The sequence below is a fragment of the Phalacrocorax carbo genome, chromosome 19 (genome assembly GCF_963921805.1).
Source record: "Phalacrocorax carbo chromosome 19, bPhaCar2.1, whole genome shotgun sequence".
NCBI lineage: Eukaryota > Metazoa > Chordata > Aves > Suliformes > Phalacrocoracidae > Phalacrocorax > Phalacrocorax carbo.
Genome location: NC_087531.1, coordinates 6,044,250 through 6,063,530, shown reverse-complemented (window position 1 = coordinate 6,063,530; position 19,281 = coordinate 6,044,250). Strand labels below are relative to the sequence as shown.

The 19,281-nt window shown below is 50.9% G+C and overlaps 1 long non-coding RNA gene across 1 annotated transcript in view; it reads left to right on the top strand.

Moving 5' to 3' along the window:
- The window catches only part of LOC135316309 (uncharacterized), a 47,667-nt gene that overhangs the window by 9,638 nt on the left and 18,748 nt on the right, over positions 1 to 19,281 (top strand). The window contains exons 3-5 of the long non-coding RNA XR_010375707.1: positions 12,559 to 12,648; positions 13,444 to 13,657; positions 17,450 to 18,666. This is a non-coding gene — a long non-coding RNA (uncharacterized LOC135316309). The remainder of the gene's footprint in view (positions 1 to 12,558; positions 12,649 to 13,443; positions 13,658 to 17,449; positions 18,667 to 19,281) is intronic.

Genomic DNA, 19,281 nt, shown 5'->3' with positions numbered 1-19,281 from the left:
TTGGCAGTGATGTCCTGGAAAGGTGACGAGACACCAACGGTGGCGGAGGTGATTGTTAGACTCCGGGATTAACGACACAAATATCTCTTCCTCGCTCGTCTCTGCTGTGGAGAAACTATCCCAAGAGGTCCAGCAACTCAAAGAAGATGTGTCCTGCTCCCCACCTCGACAGAGTAGTGTCTCAGCTGTTAGGAATAAGCGTCCTTTGGCCCAAAGGAGGGGATACACACCACGGGCCACCCTATGGTTCTACCTGCGTGACCACGGAGAGGACATGAGGAGGTGGGATGGCAAGCCTACCTTCACCCTACAGGCACGAGTACATGAACTGCAAGGAAGAACAGTCACTCAGGGAGGCTCTTCCAGGAAAGCTGCTGCTCCAGTTTCCAGTGAGCAGGTCCCCAGACAGAGGAGTAGAAGCGCAGATTTTATTTCTAAGTGTAATAGAGGGACTTCTGATTCACATTTACAGGAAGGGAGTTGTGACTGCCATGATCAGGACTAGAGGGGCCCTGCCTCCAGCCGGGTGGAGGAAAGGGATAATCGGGCTTACAGGACTGTGTGGATCCGATGGCCTGGCACGTCCGACCCACAGGAGTATAAAGCTTTAGTGGACACTGGCGCACAGTGCACCTTAATGCCATCAAACTATATAGGGGCAGAACCCATCAGCATTGCTGGAGTGACAGGGGGATCCCAAGAGCTAACTGTATTGGAGGCCAAAGTGAGCCTAACCAGGAATGAGTGGCAGAAGCACCCCATTGTGACTGGCCCAGAGGCTCCGTGCATCCTTGGCATAGACTGCCTCAGGAGAGGGTATTTCAAGGACCCAAAAGGGTACAGGTGGGCTTTTGGTGTAGCTGCCTTGGAGACGGAGGAAACTAAACAGCTGTCTACCTTGCCCAGTCTCTCGAAGGACCCTTCTGTTGTGGGGTTGCTGAGGGTCAAAGAACAACAGGTGGCAATCGCCACCACAACAGTGCACCGGCGGCAATATCGCACCAACAGGGACTCTCTGATCCCCATCCATGAACTCATTCACCGACTGAAGAGCCAAGGAGTCATCGGTAAGACCCACTCACCCTTTAACAGTCCCATATGGCCGGTGCGGAAGTCTAATGGAGAGTGGAGACTAACAGTAGACTATCGTGGCCTGAACGAAGTCACTCCACCGTTGAGTGCTGCTGTGCCAGACATGCTAGAACTTCAATATGAACTGGAGTCCAAGGCAGCCAAGCGGTATGCCACAACTGATATTGCTAATGCATTCTTCTCAGTCCCTCTGGCAGCAGAGTGCAGGCCACAGTTTGCTTTCACATGGAGGGGCGTCCAGTACACCTGGAATCGACTGCCCCAGGGGTGGAAACACAGCCCTACCATTTGCCATGGACTGATTCAGACTGTACTGGAACAGGGAGAAGCTCCCGAACACCTTCAATACATTGATGACATCATCGTGTGGGGCAACACAGCGGGAGAAGTTTTTGAGAAAGGAGAGAAAATAGTCCAAATCCTCCTGAAAGCTGGTTTTGCCATAAAACAAAGTAAGGTGAAGGGACCCGCGCGAGAGATCCAGTTCTTAGGAATCAAATGGCAAGATGGACGTCGACAGATCCCAATGGATGTGATCAACAAAATAGCAGCCATGTCTCCACCAACTAGCAAAAAGGAAACACAAGCTTTCTTGGGCGTTGTGGGTTTTTGGAGAATGCATATTCCCAATTACAGTCTGATCGTAAGCCCTCTCTATCAAGTGACCCGGAAGAAGAATGATTTCAAATGGGGCCCTGAGCAACGACAAGCCTTTGAACAGATTAAACGAGAAATAGTTCATGCAGTAGCTCTTGGGCCAGTCCGGGCAGGACAAGATGTAAAACATGTGCTCTACACTGCAGCTGGGGAGAATGGCCCTACCTGGAGCCTCTGGCAGAAAGCACATGGGGAGACCTGGGGTTGACCCCTAGGGTTTTGGAGTCGGGGATACAGAGGGTCCGAAGCCCGCTATACTCCAACTGAAAAAGAGATATTGGCAGCATATGAAGGGGTTCGAGCTGCTTCAGAAGTGGTTGGTACTGAGGCACAGTTGCTCCTGGCACCCCGACTGCCAGTGCTGGGCTGGATGTTCAAAGGAAAGGTCCCCTCTACACACCATGCAACTGATGCTACGTGGAGTAAATGGGTTGCACTGATTACCCAGCGGACTCGAGTAGGAAACCCCAGTCGCCCAGGAATCTTGGAAGTGATTATGGACTGGCCAGAAGGCCAAGATTTTGGAATATCACCAGAGGAGGAGGTGACATGTGCTGAAGAAGCCCCACTCTATAACTAAGTGCCAGAAGTTGAAAAGCAGTATGCCCTGTTCACTGATGGGTCCTGTTGCCTTGTGAGAAAGCACCGGAGATGGAAGGCTGCTGTATGGAGTCCTACACGACAAGTAGCAGAAACTGCTGAAGGAGAAGGTGAATCGAGCCAGTTTGCAGAGGTAAAGGCCATCCAGCTGGCCTTAGACATTGCTGAACGGGAAGAGTGGCCAGTGCTCTGTCTCTATACTGACTCCTGGATGGTGGCAAATGCCCTGTGGGGCTGGCTGCAGCAGTGGAAGCAAAGCAACTGGCAGCGCAGAGGCAAACCCATCTGGGCTGTCACACTGTGGCAAGATATTGCTGCCCGGGTAGAGAACCTGGTTGTAAAGGTACGGCATGTGGCTGCTCACGTCCCCAAGAGTCGGGCCACTGAAGAACATCGAAACAACCAGCAGGTGGATCAGGCTGCCAAGACTGAAGTGGCTGAGGTGGATCTGGACTGGCAGCATAAGGGTGAACTATTTCTAGCTCAGTGGGCCCATGACACCTCAGGCCATCAAGGGAGAGATGCAACATACAGGTGGGCTCGTGATTGAGGGGTGGACTTGACCATGGATGTTATTGCACAGGTTATCCACGAATGTGACACATGCGCTGCAATCAAGCAAGCGAAGCGGGTAAAGCCTCTGTGGTATGGGGGACGATGGCTGAAATCTAAATATGGGGAGGCCTGGCAAATTGACTATATCACACTCCCACAGACCCGCCAAGGCAAGCGCCATGTGCTTACAAGGGTAGAAACAATGACTGGCTGCCTGGAAACATATCCTGTCCCCCACGCCACTGCCCGGAACGCTATCCTGGGTCTTGAAAAACAAGTCCTGTGGCGACATGGCACCCCAGAGAGAATTGAGTCAGACAAAGGGACTCATTTCTGAAATAGCCTCATAGACACCTGGGCCAAAGAGCACGGCATTGAGTGGGTGTATCACATCCCCTATCACGCACCAGCCTCTGGGAAAATTGAACAGTACAATGGATTGTTAAAAACTACACTGAGAGCAACGGGGGGTGGGACATTCAAGCACTGGGATACACATTTAGCAAAAGCCACCTGGTTAGTCAACACGAGGGGATCTGCCAACCGAGCTGGCCCTGCCCAGTCAGAAATCCTACATACTGTGGAAGGGGATAGAGTCCCTGTAGTGCACACAAAAAGTATGCTGGGCAAAACAGTCTGGGTTCTTCCTGCCTCCGGCAAAGGCAAACCCATTCGTGGGATGGCTTTTGCTCAAGGACCTGGGTGCACTTGGTGGGTGATGCGGGAGAATGGAGAAATCCCATGTGTGCCTCAAGGGGATTTGATTTTGGACGAAAACAGTCAATGAACTGAATGGCACAATGCGAACTGCTATATAACATTGTGTGTCACCTCTGTGTTGTATCAATGATATCAGAGTACGAGCCTCCCAACCCATGGAAGACAGACTGTGAAACAAGCAAAGCACAGCAGGGATGGAACGATGACTGACTCGGTGTGCAGCAACCCAACGCCACACACCACCTCTCCCACCCTGAAAGCCTGATACGGCAGATGGAGCCCAGAGTCATGGACTGGGTGAACTCAATGGACATTTTAATGGACGTTTTACAGTGAAGGTCCATGAACTAAGGGAATGATGTCTGTGTATTATGTTAAAGGATGGGAAGGGGAGGGGTGGTGGTTGGTACGGTTGTATTGCATCATATGGGACCTGAGCATGGTGTAAATGGTATGGAATAAGGGGTGGGGAATGTGCTGGTTTTGGCTGAGAAGGGGTTAATTCTCCTCACCGTGGGGGGGCGGCTACCTTTCCAGCTTCCCACATGGTGGGGGGTCTGGGAGGGGCAGGGCCATGGTGGGGGCGGCTGACCCCGACTGGCCAATGGCATGTTCATTCCATACCATGTGACACCATGGCCAGTATATTAAGGGGGGGCAGTTTGCAGCTTGGGTGCAGCACGGTGTCGGGTCGATGGGCGGTGAGTGGCTGCGTCACATGTGGTTTGTTCCCTTCCCCCCTCACCCGGGGCTTTGCGCCTCTCGTTGTTCTCCTTTACATTGCATTTCTGTTGTTGTTTCTTTTAATTTTAATTATTAAACTGTTCTTATCTCAACCCACAAGTGTTACCCTTCTGATTCCCTCCCCCATCTACCGGTGGGGCAGTGAGCGAGCAACTGTGTGGGGCTGAGCTGCCGCTAAACCACGACACTGCTGTAATATAAAAAGCCCTAATTTCTTCTGCCAGGTGATCTCCAAGTCGTTGAGGTGGATATATGTACAAAGAGCTTAGAGAAGTTGTTTAGTTTCAGCTTGAATACTGAATGGGAATTGAGAGGCCTGGGGTTTATTGTGTTGTTGTATGGGCTTTTTCTGTTGCTTTCTTCCACTATATTTTGCAGACTTCATGCCCAGGTGCAAAGAGTAAAATGCTTGAGCAAGGGCTTGGATGTTTGTGTATCTTCCTGGGTGGGATATTCTCTCCCGCCCTCAGAGAAGGTGAGATGGAGAATGTAGAAAAGGACACTAATGAGGAAACCCTCTTCTTTCTTTAGGGGGGAAAATACTTAACACTTGTGGACTTAAAATTTTTGACTCAGTTTTGTGATTTCCTGTGGTCTACACCTCTTATGTGCCTTTGTAATCTCAAAGATTTTTCAGCCAAGAAAGCACCTTAAAGAAAGGTCTAGTCCAGACTATCAATGGGATCAAAACCCAGCCTAGCTCATGAAGTTCTCATTCTGCAACAGTTCCCATTTAAACCTCCTATTTCTGCCCCGAGGCCACTGCTGATGGCCCCAGTACAGCATTAAGTGTTTGGAGGCTACATGGTGAAGTGGAACTGGTTCAGAAGAAAAAGCAGCCTGCTGCCAGACAGGGACTATTAGCCCTGACAGTGCCCAGCATTGGTCACCAGGCAGCCTTGCAGGCCGTTGTACCGAGCAGGGAGCACAGGTGTGAGATGCTCCATCAGGTGTGAAGAACCCATAGAGGCTTTTTAAGTATTCATAGTGGAACAGGAACTGGGTGTCCTTGGTTTTATTCAAAGATCTGTTTTTCCCTCCTCTGTACTGCAGCCTCTGTGTTCTTTTGGCTTTTATTTAATTTACTCATGCTCCAGAGCCTACGTTGCCTCCAACAGAGTCCTACTCTGTGGCCCTGCAGTTCCTACCACAGCAAGGCCCTGGCCTCATTTTGGATGTCAGGACACTAATTTACTATTTTCCCTCCCCGTGCTGTGGCCTTCTGCTTGGTATTCAAAGCCTTGGGAACAGTGGAGGTTCTGGGTCTGTGGAGTCAGGCTGGGTACATGCTGTGCAGTTGCAGCATTTGCAGTTGAATTCTTCTGTGAAGTATCATTTCTGGTCTGTCTGCTGCACAGAGATGAGGAATAGTCCCTGTCCATCAAACATAATTAGGGCCATTTCCTAACGAAACTTTGGACTGTTCAGGTAGAAGCTGAGAGGAAGACAGAACGTCTTGTCAACGGGCATTGCTTCCAGGAAAGAGAAGAACCAAGAGCCTCTTCTACAGTGCTGGGGCTGGCTCCAGGGCTGGTTGTAAAATTCCAGTTGCTGGACCAACAAACACCAGGAGCCCAAATATCTGCTCAAAAAGGAGAAAAGCTCTAAGTGATTAAAACCTTAGGGGTCAGGATGAAATCAGGTATGCCCCGATGCTGGTGCAGAAGAGCACAAAGTGTGCTCAGCATTGTGGTCCTGACCAGTGACCTGGATTCCTGCCTCTGCCTCCCAGAGACTGGGAGATCCTGGGCAAATCTTAAAATGTTTTTCCCTTGTTATGGTTTAGCCAGCAACTCAGCCCCACACAGTCACTTGCTCACTCCCCCACCGGTGGGATGGGGGAGAGAATCAGAAGGGTAACGCTCACCCACCAAGTGCACCCACAAACTGCCCCCCCTTAATATACTGGTCATGGTGTCACATGGCATGGAATGAACCTGCCATTGGCCAGTCGGGGCCAGCCGCCTCCACCATGTGGGAAGCTGGAAAGGTAGCCGCCCCCCCACAGTGAGGAGAATTAACCCCTTCTCAGCCAAAACCAGCACATTCTCCACCCCTTATTCCATACCATTTACACCATGCTCAGGTCCCATATGATGCAATACAACCGTACCAACCACCACCCCTCCCCTTCCCATCCTTTAACATAACACACAGACATCATTCCCTTAGTTCATGGACCTTCCCTGTAAAATGTCCATTAAAATGTCCATTGAGTTCACCCAGTCCATGACTCTGGGCTCCATCTGTTGTATCAGTCTTTCAGGGTGGCAGAGGTGGTGTGTGTGGCGTTGGGTCGCTGCACACCGAGTCAGTCATCGTTCCATCCCTGCTGCACGGCTTGTTTCACAGTCTGTCTTCCATGGGTTGGGAGGCTCGTACTCTGATATCATTGATACAACACAGAGGTGACACACAATGTTATATAGCAGTTCGCATTGTGCCATTCAGTTCATTGACTGTTTTTGCCCAAAATCAAATCCCCTTGAGGCACACATCGGATTTCTCCATCCTCCCGCATCACCCACCAAGTGCACCCAGGTCCTTGAGCAAAAGCCATCCCACGAATGGGTTTGCCTTTGCCGGAGGCAGGAAGAACCCAGACTGTTTTGCCCAGCATACTTTTTGTGTGCACTACAGGGACTCTATCCCCTTCCACAGTATGTAGGATTTCTGACTGGGCAGGGCCAGCTCGGTTGGCAGATCCCCTCGTGTTGACTAACCAGGTGGCTTTTCCTAAATGTATATCCCAGTGCTTGAATGACCCTTTTTGATGCCAGCTCTGCCATCCCTCACTCATATCTTAACGCACTTTCTCAGGCTTCTGCTTCCTGTGCATCTCCAGCAAGAACTTGGCATTGGTCACAGATCTCTGCCCAGTCTTTGTCTTCCCTGCTGTCTTTCCCTTCCCCTGAATCCCTCCTTCATTTTGACTTTGCTTATTTTGAATACAAAGCTCCTCCATCACAGTGTTTATAGTTTGTAAAGCCTTGGGCTCATTGCTTATTCTCCTTCTTATATCCCTACTTAACCGCCTTAGCTCCCTGTGCTCTTTCTCTCCTCCCAAAGTATCCAGGAAGAATCACAGTCTGTGTCCCCAGCCGTCTGCTGCATAGTTCCCATATCCCGGGAACCCGGTTCCCAGACACTGCAACGGTTCAGTCACAAAGTCCTCCTCTTTCTCATCCCTTAAATTGCTTTCTCTGGAGTCAGCAGCAGATGTATTTGCCTCTCTCATGAGCCTCCCAAGCCCAGAGCAGCCTTGAGCAAGATCTCTGTCATGTACACAATGCCCAGGACGTACGCAGTGGGGGCTGGATGAAGGGTGTGGGCATCCCCACCTGCTTCAGAAGCTGCTCAGTCACTGCTGGCTGGCATGTGCTGGCACTGGGCTTATCTCCCTGGCCCCAAGTAAATGTCATCAGCTTGCTTTGTACCCACCTTTCCATATCAGCTTTTGTCATGGTTTCCCTTCGTCTCGTCCCAAAATAGGCTGGTCTGCTCTAAAGCACAAATGCTCTGGTTCCCATCTTTGCAAGGGTGTGGTGAGGAATGAGTGTTGGCTGCGTCCCAGCTCCATTCCCCAACAAGATCTCCTGGATTGAGGGTTATTTTTGGGGTATTTTTTTGGTTTTGTTTTGGTTTTAGTGAGCTGAATCTTCAAGCCACATTTTGTGTCCAAACATGCAAAGCGAAGCTGATGTTTGTGTGCCAGTGGGGACTGAAGCAAGTGTACAGTGAACAGAAGACAAGTGGGACAAAGGTATGGGATGCTTTGGTCTGAGACTGAGTCAGAGTGAATTGTGGAGCCTGGTGTTGGGGAGACAGACCCACATTTTTGGGTCAGGGCTTGTGGAGAGGAGGGGCAGGAGAGTTGCGTGGTTAGCCAGTTGGAGCTGTACTGGAGCAGGGCTGGAGCTGTAAGGAGTCAGGGATGCAACATGTGCCAAGCCTTCGCTGCAGAGCAGGAGTGAGGCCAGCCAAAGGGCAGGGAGCACGGAGCGTGCAAACGGTGAGGCAGGGGCCGGGGTGGGAAGCCGAGGGGGTGGCTCGCTGCGGCGAAGCCCTCCTTGGTCAGGGCGCTGTGCTGGGACCTGAGCAGGTCCATGTGGATGAGAACAGCTCTGCTCTTGCTCCGGGCAGCCTCTGGATGAGAGAGTATCTCTGCCACCGAGGTGAGCATGGGCAGAGCGAGCTCAGGCCTGTTCGTTCCTCTCCAGAGAGGTACACCCAGAGTTTAAATTTCCTGACTGCCACTTTTCCTGCCTGGGGCTTGGGTCCTCCTCCCCTTCCCCAGGCGACAGCATCTGAACTGAAATAATTCTGCAGAGACCAGGACACTGTGCCACTCAAAGTCCTTCCCGTTGGGCCGGGGTCACTCTGGCAGGAACCTGCGACTCAAAGCAGCCTGCAGTGCAGGTGAAAGCTGCAAAGCCAGCACTGGACAGCCGTCGCTGGCTCTGGATGCTTTTCCTTGGTGGAAATGTTCTCACACATGTCACAGCCCACTGCTGCTGCCTTCACTCACCTCCCATCGAAGGGGACAGCTTGCTCCCTTGTCCTGTCCACCAGAGACACAAGGTCCAGCTCATCTCGTGCCTGTGCATGAGGAGTGGGGAGAGCGGCCGGCAGGAAAAGCGAGCCAGGCCAGCTCAAAATAGACCGCTTGTCGGAGTTTTCCATGAGACCTTTGAGACTCCTTATTTCCCCGCTGCCGTTCTGGTGCAGGACAAGTTGCAGATGGAGCAGCCTCCATGAGCAACATTATCTCGGTCACCCCAAGGCTTCCTGCTGCCTGGGCAGGACCCGAGGCCATTGTCCCATGGGATAACAGCTGCTGCAGGGTGCACAGCAGCCTCTCATTTAGCAGGACTAATTGGGTGGAAGTGAAACCTGCCTAGTATCATCAGGACAGGGCATATTGAGAAGCCTGGCTTTGGTGACAGGAACTTTAGCAGAGATTGGGCATACAGGTTTGGTAAGCTGTTAAAAAGATGCCAGCAGTTGAAGGGTGGTCTTGTACCTCTCCTGCTGTAATACATGCCCTGCTTTCAGCAATACAAAAGGCAGCAGGGGCAGCCCAAGCCACCCTAAGGTCTGTGATCCTCCTTCTCTGTAAAAATAAGTATATTCCTGCTAGGAAGCAGGCAGAGCTGCTTGATGGGAGGTTGGTCCTGCTTGCCAGGCTCCTCTGCATGAGACATGGGTTTGTGGTTCTGTGCTCAGGTGTCACTGAGCTGTAGGCTTGTTTGTAGCCCTGGGGAAAGTTTGGCAGTGTGACCTACTGGTGCTTTCCACAAGTGCTTTCCTGACCCTGTAAGGATTTTCCTGTGGCCTTAATGAGACATCTGGGGGCAATTAGTTTTCTGTTTTATGACATGCCTGGCTTTTCTCATTGAATGTGGCATAGAGGGGCTATGCTGGTTCTCCAGCCACATCTGGGAAGAAGGGAGGGAAGGCAGGAGGTGCTGAGTCAAACTTTGCATCCATCCTTCTCCTTCCTGGTGCTCGTTGCTGCTCTGGGCCTGGTGTGCCTGTACAGAGTGCAGGTCCAGGCATAATCCCACACGAGCTCTGCTGCACAGTGACAGAAGATTTGTCCTGCTGTGACCTGTTGCTCTCATGCAAGTCCTGAGATTAAGGCTGAGCCTGCTTCCCACTGTCGTGGTTCAGCCTCAGTTGGCAACTAAACACCATGCAGCTGCTTGCTCATTCCCACCACTCCTGTGGGATGGGGAAGAGAATCAGAAGAGCAAAAGAACTTGTAGGTTGAGATAAGCACAGTTTAATAATTACAATAAAATTATATTTATAATAATGATTATGATAATAATGACAATAATGTTAATATAATAAAAGGGAAAAGGAAGGGAAAAAAAGAAAAAAAACCCACAGAAACACAAGCGATACAACTGCTCGCCACCCGCCGACCGACGCTGCCTGTCCCCGAGCCGCGATTGCTGCCTCCCTCCCCCGGCCAGCCCCTCCCAGGTAGCATACTGGGCATGACGTTACATGATATGGAATATCCCTTTGGCCAGTTTGAATCTGCTCTCTCAGCTGTGCCCCCTCCCCTCCCGGCTTCTTGTGCACCCAGCAGAGCATGGGGAAGCTAGAAAAGTCCTTGACTAGTACAAGAACTACCCAGCAACAAGCAGAACATCCGTGTGTTATCAACATTATTTTCATACTAAGTCCAAAGCACAGCACTATGCCAGCTACAGCGAAGAAAATTAACTCTATCCCAGCTAAAACCATGACACCCACCCACAGTATCCTGAAGTTTCCTAGAGTAAGAGATTACAGAGAGGATTAGATATAAACCTTTGCTGCAGCAGTAAATCATGTTTTTCACTGCTGCCAACTATGCAGAGGAGGGACAGTGTAGCTGGCGTCTCCCATGGACCATGGCAGTAATGCTGACCCCAGTTATTTCAAAGTGATAAATCACCGCCTGTCCCTGGTCTATCATAAACTACTACACTGTATTAAAAACCAAGTAGGTTAAAGAGGAAATAATGAGCATCCTTGTTCATTGCTTTTTAGTTCTAGGGCTTTTGGGGTGATGTTTCTGAGGTTTTTCTCTATGACCCCAAGAGTGTATAAACGTCACCTAGAGGTGTGTGATCACTCTAGGAACTGAGGCTTTGACATTGGCACTAAAACTCATGAGAACTGCAGCACGCTTGCAAGGGTTTCCATCACCAGCAGGGACCCGCTGAAGGGGACCCTCCATCATGGGGCTTGAATGATTGCGTTGGACAGAGTTGCCATGATTTTTATTTTACAGAGGGGGAAACTGAGGCACAAAAAGGTGAGGTTACTTACTGCTAGAAGTAAGGATTTCAGGGGCTTCATGTGGTGTTTGGCCCATAAGGTCTCAGTACCCTGACTGGTACCTATGCTGGAGAGGATGCTGGTGGTTCCTGATGCAGATGCTGGATTTGTAGCAAAGCTGAGCCCATACTCGGTGCTAGGAAGAACCAAAAGGAGAAGCTGATGCTGGGCAGCTACTTATGGGTGATTTCTGAGAACGAGGTTCATTTTAGACAAGTTCTGATGATCCAGCCCTTTAATAGACCAACACATGTGCAGACCTGCAGAAAACACTCTAAGAAATCTATTAGAAATCCTGCATGGAGGAGAAAGTCTTTGAGCAGTTCCACTGGGAACGACAGGACTTTTTTACCTTTTATTTTTCCCCTTGTAGTTCACATAATCAGCTAATGGTTTTTGCTGACAGATATTTATCAGCCTGAACATGCTTTCCCTGGTCTTGGGAAAATAAAAATCTTTACTCCTGGCTCCAATAAAAAAATCAGCCCAATATCCCTGAACGAGCAAGTCTGAATATCAGTCCTTCTCTTGGCATCTCAGTTCTGGGAGTCATTAAGAGGAGAATGGCAAAAGCAGAAAGCAAAGCCACCCAAGGTTAGAAACAGGCCTGACTATTATTATTAATTTTTTTTTTAGCCAGAAATTTCGTATGTTTAATGAGCCAAGGGGCATAGCATGCTAGCAGCTATCTCCAGGGCTGGAAGCAAAGCTGCTCCAGCACAGCTCACTGCAACGTGTGAAATGGCCCAGTTCTGCCATGGGAGAGGATTTGTGGAGCGAAGCCCTGGGAGCACAATGTGGCACTGGTGCTGCCATGGCCCCACGAGCTGTTGCCAGGACCTGGCTCCAGCATCCCTCGCTCCGTTGCCCATCAGAAGTCATTTCCCTGAAGAAAAAGGGGCTCAGCACCCTGTTAGTGACTGCTCACTCTTCCTCTGTGCATGTCCCTCCCTATCTTTAGCGCTAATCCTCCTCTCCTTCATAACCCATTTGCCGCCCTGTATTGATTTACTCCTTTCTTACACCAGTTTAGGATGTTGAAATCTGCTTTCAGTCCTGTCTGCAGCAAGTGAAAATCGACGGAGACACCTCTGTGTGGATTAGCCAAGTCTGGCCTTACAAAAATATCTGTTAAGCACAGCTCAGCAAAGCATAACATCCAAGATACATTAGATCATGATGTTAGATTTATTATCAAGGAAACAACCCATAACTTGTGAGATGCTGCTCTCTATCGCAAATGCAGTTAGCCATTCTTTCCAGCGCTAATGAGAATGAAGACTGATGTCCTCGCCCCTCCTCTCTGGTGGTGCCAGCAAATGGGAGGGTCTTCCTTTTTTTTTCTTCTTGAAGCACTTCATGGTTCTGAAAATTACTGAAGTGAAATTTTACAATGAGTGCCTGCTGGTTTGTGACTTTTGTACATCTAGGGAGTCCGAACAAGTTTATTAAAGCTCTCTTGTTCTCTGTATATATGAATGTACATGTATACATGTATATTTATATTTTACATATACGTGCGTGTGTGTGTGTAGACTAAAAGGAAATCAGCTCCTATTCTGTTGCACAGGACTGGGATCTGCACATTCTCTTTTGAGTATTTCATGCCAGATATTAGCTGTGACTTATATTTTGAATAAAAAATTTAATTAAATTGGTGTTTGTGAGCTGCTGGGGGGCTTTGGCCACTGTCTTGCTCAGGAAATAAAATGACCTCATTTGTGAGAATTGCAGGGTAAAGGAAACCAGCTTCCATCCCTGTTGGGTAGTGAGGAATATGTGGAAGAAGGCAGCATTCCCGATGGAGAGAGAGGTTCAGCGGTTTAACCAGGAAGAGGTAGCCCAAAGCTCCTGGATGCCACTTGTCAGCGGGAATCAGGGGGCTGCCCTGGACCAGGTACTGACCAGCACAAGGTTTTGCAGACACCTCCAGCGCACTGAGGGACTTTGGCTTTGGTCTGGTCATTCAGTTTATGGGAGGAAAACATCTCATGCACAGCCCCAGCGCAGCAGTAGGACCATATTCATGGCTAATATAATCCAAACCATAACGAAGCCAACAGAGGAAGAGAACTGTTGTGTTTTCAGCCAGCTCAGAGGCATTTTCCCAGGCGCTGGCCTGAGTCTCGTGAGCTGTGCGATGCTTTGCCAACCCTCTGCCTGTTTGCAGGTCTGTCTGCTTCCTTTGTGTGTTCTCATTGCCCTAAAACGTAACATGCTTCATTTGTTTCTGTCCAGGCATAAGGCTTCAGGATGCAAGAAGAGCTGAGGAAAGATTTATCCCCGCTGACTGGAAGTGGGAGAAGGTTTTCCAGTCCCAAATTTCCCCGCCGCCGTCAGAGCCTGGCTGAGAGGCACATCGCTGTCACAGTGCTGCTGAAGGTTTTCTCTCGTGCTGTTGTGAAAACCATTGACCTCAGGTGAAAGCCCCATGACCCTGATCTGGGAACAGGTAGGAATGACTGGAACCAAGAAGGATCTCCCTGGAGATGATATTAGTCCTACAGTAACACCCAGGTCATCACTACACTGTGTTTGCTGTTAAGGATGTGCAGTTGTAGCTGGACAGATAGCTCTAAGGCAGATTTTTCCATCCTAGCAATGAAATTGGGTCCTCAGTGTAGGGTAAATCAGAGGATCATAGAATCATAGACTCATTAAGGTTGGAAAAGACCTCTAGGATCATCAAGTCCAACCATCACCCCAACACCCCCAGGCTTCCTAAACCATGTCCCCAAGTGCCACGTCTACATGTTTTTTGAACACCCCCAGGGATGGTGACTCCCCCACCTCTCTGGGCAGCCTCTTCCAATGCCTGACCACCCTGGAAGTGAAGACATTTTCCCTAATATCCAATTGAAACCTCCCCTGATGCAGCTTGAGGCCGTTCCCTCTCGTCCTGTCACTGGTGACGTGGGAGAAGAGACCAACCCCCCCCTCACTCCAGCCCCTCTCAGGCAGCTGCAGAGAGCGAGAAGGGCTCCCCTCAGCCCCCTCTTCTCCAGGCTAAACCCCCCCAGCCCCCTCAGCCGCCCCCCAGCACACTTGTGCTCCAGACCCTGCCCCAGCCCCGCTGCCCTTCTCTGGACACGCTCCAGCACCTCAAGGGCCTTCTTGTCCCAAGGGGCCCAAACCTGAGCCCAGCATTCGAGGTGGGGCCTCACCAGTGCCGAGCACAGGGGCACCATCCCTGCCCTGCTCCTGCTGGCTGCACCAGTGCTGACACAAGCCCGGGTGCTGGTGGCCTCCTTGGCCACCTGGGCACTGCTGGCTCATGCCCAGCCGGCTGTCAGCCAGCACCCCCAGGGCCTTCTCCGCTGGGCACTTTCCAGCCCCTCTGCCCCAGGCCTGCAGCGTTGCCTGGGGTGGTTGTGACCCAAAGGCAGGACCCGGCACTTGGCCGTGTTAAACCTCATACAACTGGCCTCAGCCCATGATCCACCAAGTTCTGGCAACTTACACCTGTAGAGGATCTCTGCTGTTGTCCTGGGAGGTGGTAGAAATGATGCAGACCCTTCCAGTCCTGTTCTGCAGCAATTGTGGCCTGGCTGTAAAAAAGCAACAGTCCCAGCAGCGCTTCCACTTACCCAGCATTTCTTTCTCACAGATCTCTGTGCATTTTGCACTGGCTTGGGAGTGTTATGAACTGGGAAACCTTTAGCAATGCGTTATTCAAAACACACTGCTTTCACTGTGAGGTTTCTGTTGTGGTTTGTAGGGTTGGGCTGAGATTACTGCATTTAAATTCAAGGCAGATTTCATTCATTCACAGGGAATGAATGCTAGATCCTTGCTTCCCTGCTAGGAAATAAACCCTGGCCAAACAGATCTGCACAGAGGCCCTGGCCCCAGGTGACCTGGCTATTCTTGCTCGGCTCAGATAACAGCTCTGCCCCTCAGCTGGGTGGCTGCATGCTCCAGAAACCTGCTGAGATGTTGACACGTTGCATTCATAGTAGCTTCTGGAGGTGGGAGAAGGACAGAAGACTGGTGAGGGAACACAGAGCTAAGGAAAGGTTTATCCCTTGTGCAAGTAGCCTCTCATTTTGACAGGGTGATGCAGGTCCATCCCTCAACACAAGGAACCACCACAAAGTCGGCTCCCTGTCCCCAGGGTCTACATGACAAATGCAAGGCTTTCATGGACAAATGTTTGGACTCAGGGCCCACTGTGCAATCTAATCCTGACCTTGGTTTATTGTTTAAACTGCTGCAGCCTTGATGTACGGTAGGGGCTGAGCAAACCTCAGCTCTGGTTTCAGCTGAACCAGGAACCTCTGCACAGCCATTGACACCAGATGGTCTCAGCTGGGTTGAAGTCCAAGTGGATGAGGAAAAGCAGTATAAAATCCATCATGTAGACGTGGCCTTAGAGTCTCCTAAAGGGAGCAAGGGAACATCAGTGCTTGAGCTGCTTAGAATCAAACTGGACTAACTTTTGGGGAACTCAGGGAGGAAAACCGTGCTACCATGGCCCTGGGGTTTGCTGTTTGACAGCGATGCAGGGAGGCCTTCCCCAAGTTGCTCTGCAGCCACTCCAGTATAAGATCCAGGAGAGCTGATGTTGGCTCCTGACTTTGACAAACACACCAGTAAGTCTGTGCCCTGTTGATCCTTACCTTTTCTGACGAGAGGAGAAGGTGGACTCATCTTTCACTGGGGGTGTGTGCAGCACCTTGCACACTGTGGCTTTGAGCTCAGTTGGGACCATCGTGCCATAAAATGAAAGCAGGGTATGGGAGTGTCCCTGGGCAGGATGGGGCACAGGCAAGGAGGTCTCTGGGTGCTGGGCTGGCTGGAATCTCATTGCCGCAGGGCTGCAAGGCAGGAGCGGGGAAGTGGACATGAGGCTGGAGGTGACAGAGCACTGAGACCCTGCTACTCCTGCCTGATCCCTCTGAGCAGCAACCCCAGGCAGCAGTAGGTCCAGAAACTCCATTTGTGGCACTGATTAGCAAGGCCCTGAGTTGTTGTAATAGGACAGGCCCCTTGCCTGCAAGCCTTGCTGGTGATTTCTGCTTTGGTTTCTATTAACAAATCTCTGTGGTTATGTGCTCATGCTGCGCAGTGAGGGGCGGAAGGTTCAAAGCCAAGATAAATAGTCTTGGGGTCTGGCCGGGGCTCTAGGAAAACAGAGAGCACAGTGAGTAATTTGGTTAATACGTTCAGACGCAGCCATTAGCCTGTCAGTGCTTCCTGTGAGGAGGCTCAGCCAGAGAAAGCTGGGCTGCAGTGAGTTAGGCACAACCAGAGCGGCTCTGCAAAGCCACTGTGCTGCAGTGCAAGGGCTGGCCTGGCACTGGGATGGCCACGTGTCCCTGTGCTCTGTCCTGGAGCCAGCTGTGGTGGCAATGGGAATGCAAAATCCCTTGTCTTTGCTTCCAGGGTCATGGGTGATTCACAGTGGCCTCATGTATTGCGGAGGACAGAGGCTGTGCCCAGCCCTCTTCCCAGCTTCCCACTTGCCCGTGCAGGAGAGCAGCCTCGGCCACTGGAAACCAGTGAGCGTGATGGGAGAGGTCTGTCCCATGCAAGGATGCATCTGGGTCCCCTTTACCTGCAGTGATTCATCTTTGGCTGTGAGGGGGCTGGATCAGGCTTGTTCAGTGCATTGGTATCTGCAAGATGGGATGGGGAGGCGGTGAGCCCTGACCTCCCGCAGCCTCCAGCAGACACTCAGACCCTCTGCTAGGTTCTGCTTGGTGATGGGTGTTGTTTTTCCCATTGTGGCATTAATATTCCTCCCTCCTGCTTAATTCTCAGGTGTGCCAAGGTGCATTTACACTGCCCTGGCTACATATGTAGGTACCAGAGTGGATGCGAGCAGAGTCTACAGCTGAGAGTATTCATAGCCCTTGTCCAAATTAGAGCTGGGTCAGTTCTGGAGGTCTGGTGTTGTGGGGTTCCACTCTGTGCATGAGTCCTGCATTAAAGGTCCCAGGAAAATGGCTGGTTTCTGTGTCCTTGTGCCCAGGCATTCTGCAAGTCTGTGTCTTTTCATTTGTGTCTGAGAGAGCAACTACTTTGTCAATCTTTGGAGCAAGCACTTGTGATGAGCAAGAAAGCCGGATAATCTGCCATCACCTTGAGAAGCAGTGCTGAAGTGTTCAGCTCCTTTGATTGTCTCCTTTCAGCAGAGGAGAAGGAATAATCCCAGAAAAAACAGGCTTCTCTGAGAATCTAAATTAGAGTCCATCCATTACAGCACCTTTTCATTACTTATTTATGCTTTTTCTTCTCTTAGCACACTTCTTCAGCTGTCCAGGTCTGTCCTGTTGACACCACAAGAATGAGAGGAGGGAAACCTCGCAGGCAGAAGACCCTCCTGCCTGCTGGCTCCCTTGATCCCCCTTTACTGGCTTCAGAAAGCAAGAGCAGGTGGGTGCCAGCCAGCAGCCAGCGTAGTAAGATTGGGTTCTTGGCAGTCTTTTGCAATGGCAACTGATTTTGAGCATGCCAAGACCAGCCCCTTCAACCCTGATTCTATAAAAACCAGCCAGCTTCAGCAGTGAAACAGCTGCAGCTAATGGGAAGAGCAACTCGCCCTGCAGGCTTCCGAATGGTTCAGCTCTGAACCTCCCGGCCTTGGCATACTGTCATCTCTCTGTCCATCAGCAGCTCCAAAACCTGTGTGCTGTGCTGCATCGCTAACTCGCGTAAGGTTTATCGCATGCCAAGGGATGCCTTTTGCTTGCAGAGCGACGGGCCAGCTGCAGCTGTATGCAATACAGCCTTGTCGGGTCTCTTTCTATAAGGTCCAATGCACAGGTGCATTTTTGCAGCCTTGCAGGCTACCAGTGCTTGGAGGGCCACGTGCTGGGGAGCTCGGCTGTGTGTGCTGAAGGCCTGCTGGACTACGGAGAGCACAGAATCCAGCTTCAAAACACGCAGAGGGAAGTCTCCAGCTGGGAAAAGACAAACTCACTCTGTTGAATGTTTTAGGTCCAATTCCCTGGCTAGTGTGAGCAAACAAGCATCTGCTCACTTTAATCCCCGGCTGTACTAAGCAAGGATGTTGCCGTGCATTGGCCAAACAGGGTTTTTGCAAAGGAAGGAAAGTAAAATGCATGATAAATCTATCACTAATGGTAAATCCTTTGAGAAAGCTAAACAGCACTCCAGGAGCTGGAGCACTCCAGATTTGGGGAGTGTCTCCCAGCTGCAGGCTCAGGAGCGCCCTTGGCTCCAGCGCTACTGCATCTTGCCCGTACGTGGCATCTCCGAGCTGACCAAATACTGACTCCTGCGATGTGTGAGCGGCCAGGTCCTACCTGCCCTGCGGGCTGCCCCCAGCTGAACCCAGGGCTTTGCTTCTGCCCTTCTTGTCCGCACAGGCTGGAGGCTCTGAGAGCACTTGCAGTCCCTGAGCCCTGTCTCAGCACCCAGACTGCCACGCTCCAGGGTGGCTTCCAAAAGGGATGGAGAACAGAAGGAAAAAGGTAGTCTGGCTCATCATGAACTGTAAGTAGCCAAGCCACCACCTGCGACGGATCATGGACTTGTGTAAGACCCATCTCCATGGAGATTAAACTGCGCTGCCACTCCAGAGGATCAGCAGGAGAGCTCTGCCGATGGCAGGGTGCACAGGGATAAGAGGAAGTTTTGCTCGTGCTGCCTGCCAAGTCTAATCAGGATCTTTCCACACCAGCTCCTATCTGTTGGCATCTCTCCGGGAGCAGACCGACCTGTTCTTCCTCTTGTGCCCCAGGGAGCAAGAAACATTTCATGAGTCTCATACACTGAGCTTGCCTGGGGCTGCAGCAGGTAAATCACCAGCCCAGAGAGGCTGCCTCCCAGCTGCATGGAGAGGGCTCTAAGTCCAGGGTCACTTAGCTGCTACACGGTAGCTCCAGAGAAGTGATCTGTGGATTAAATTTCCAGGAACTCAGTTTTGAGCCACCAATTCACCCGATTAAAAATAAACACAGAGTTATAGATGGTCTGTGCTCAGTCACAGCTGATTTTTATTGACCCTGGTTGGGCGTTGGGATGGAAAGAGTGCTCAGTTGGAGTCACTCTTTTTCCACTCCCAATCCATGCTGCCTCGGAAGGATTTGGGAAGCAGAAAGTTTGAGT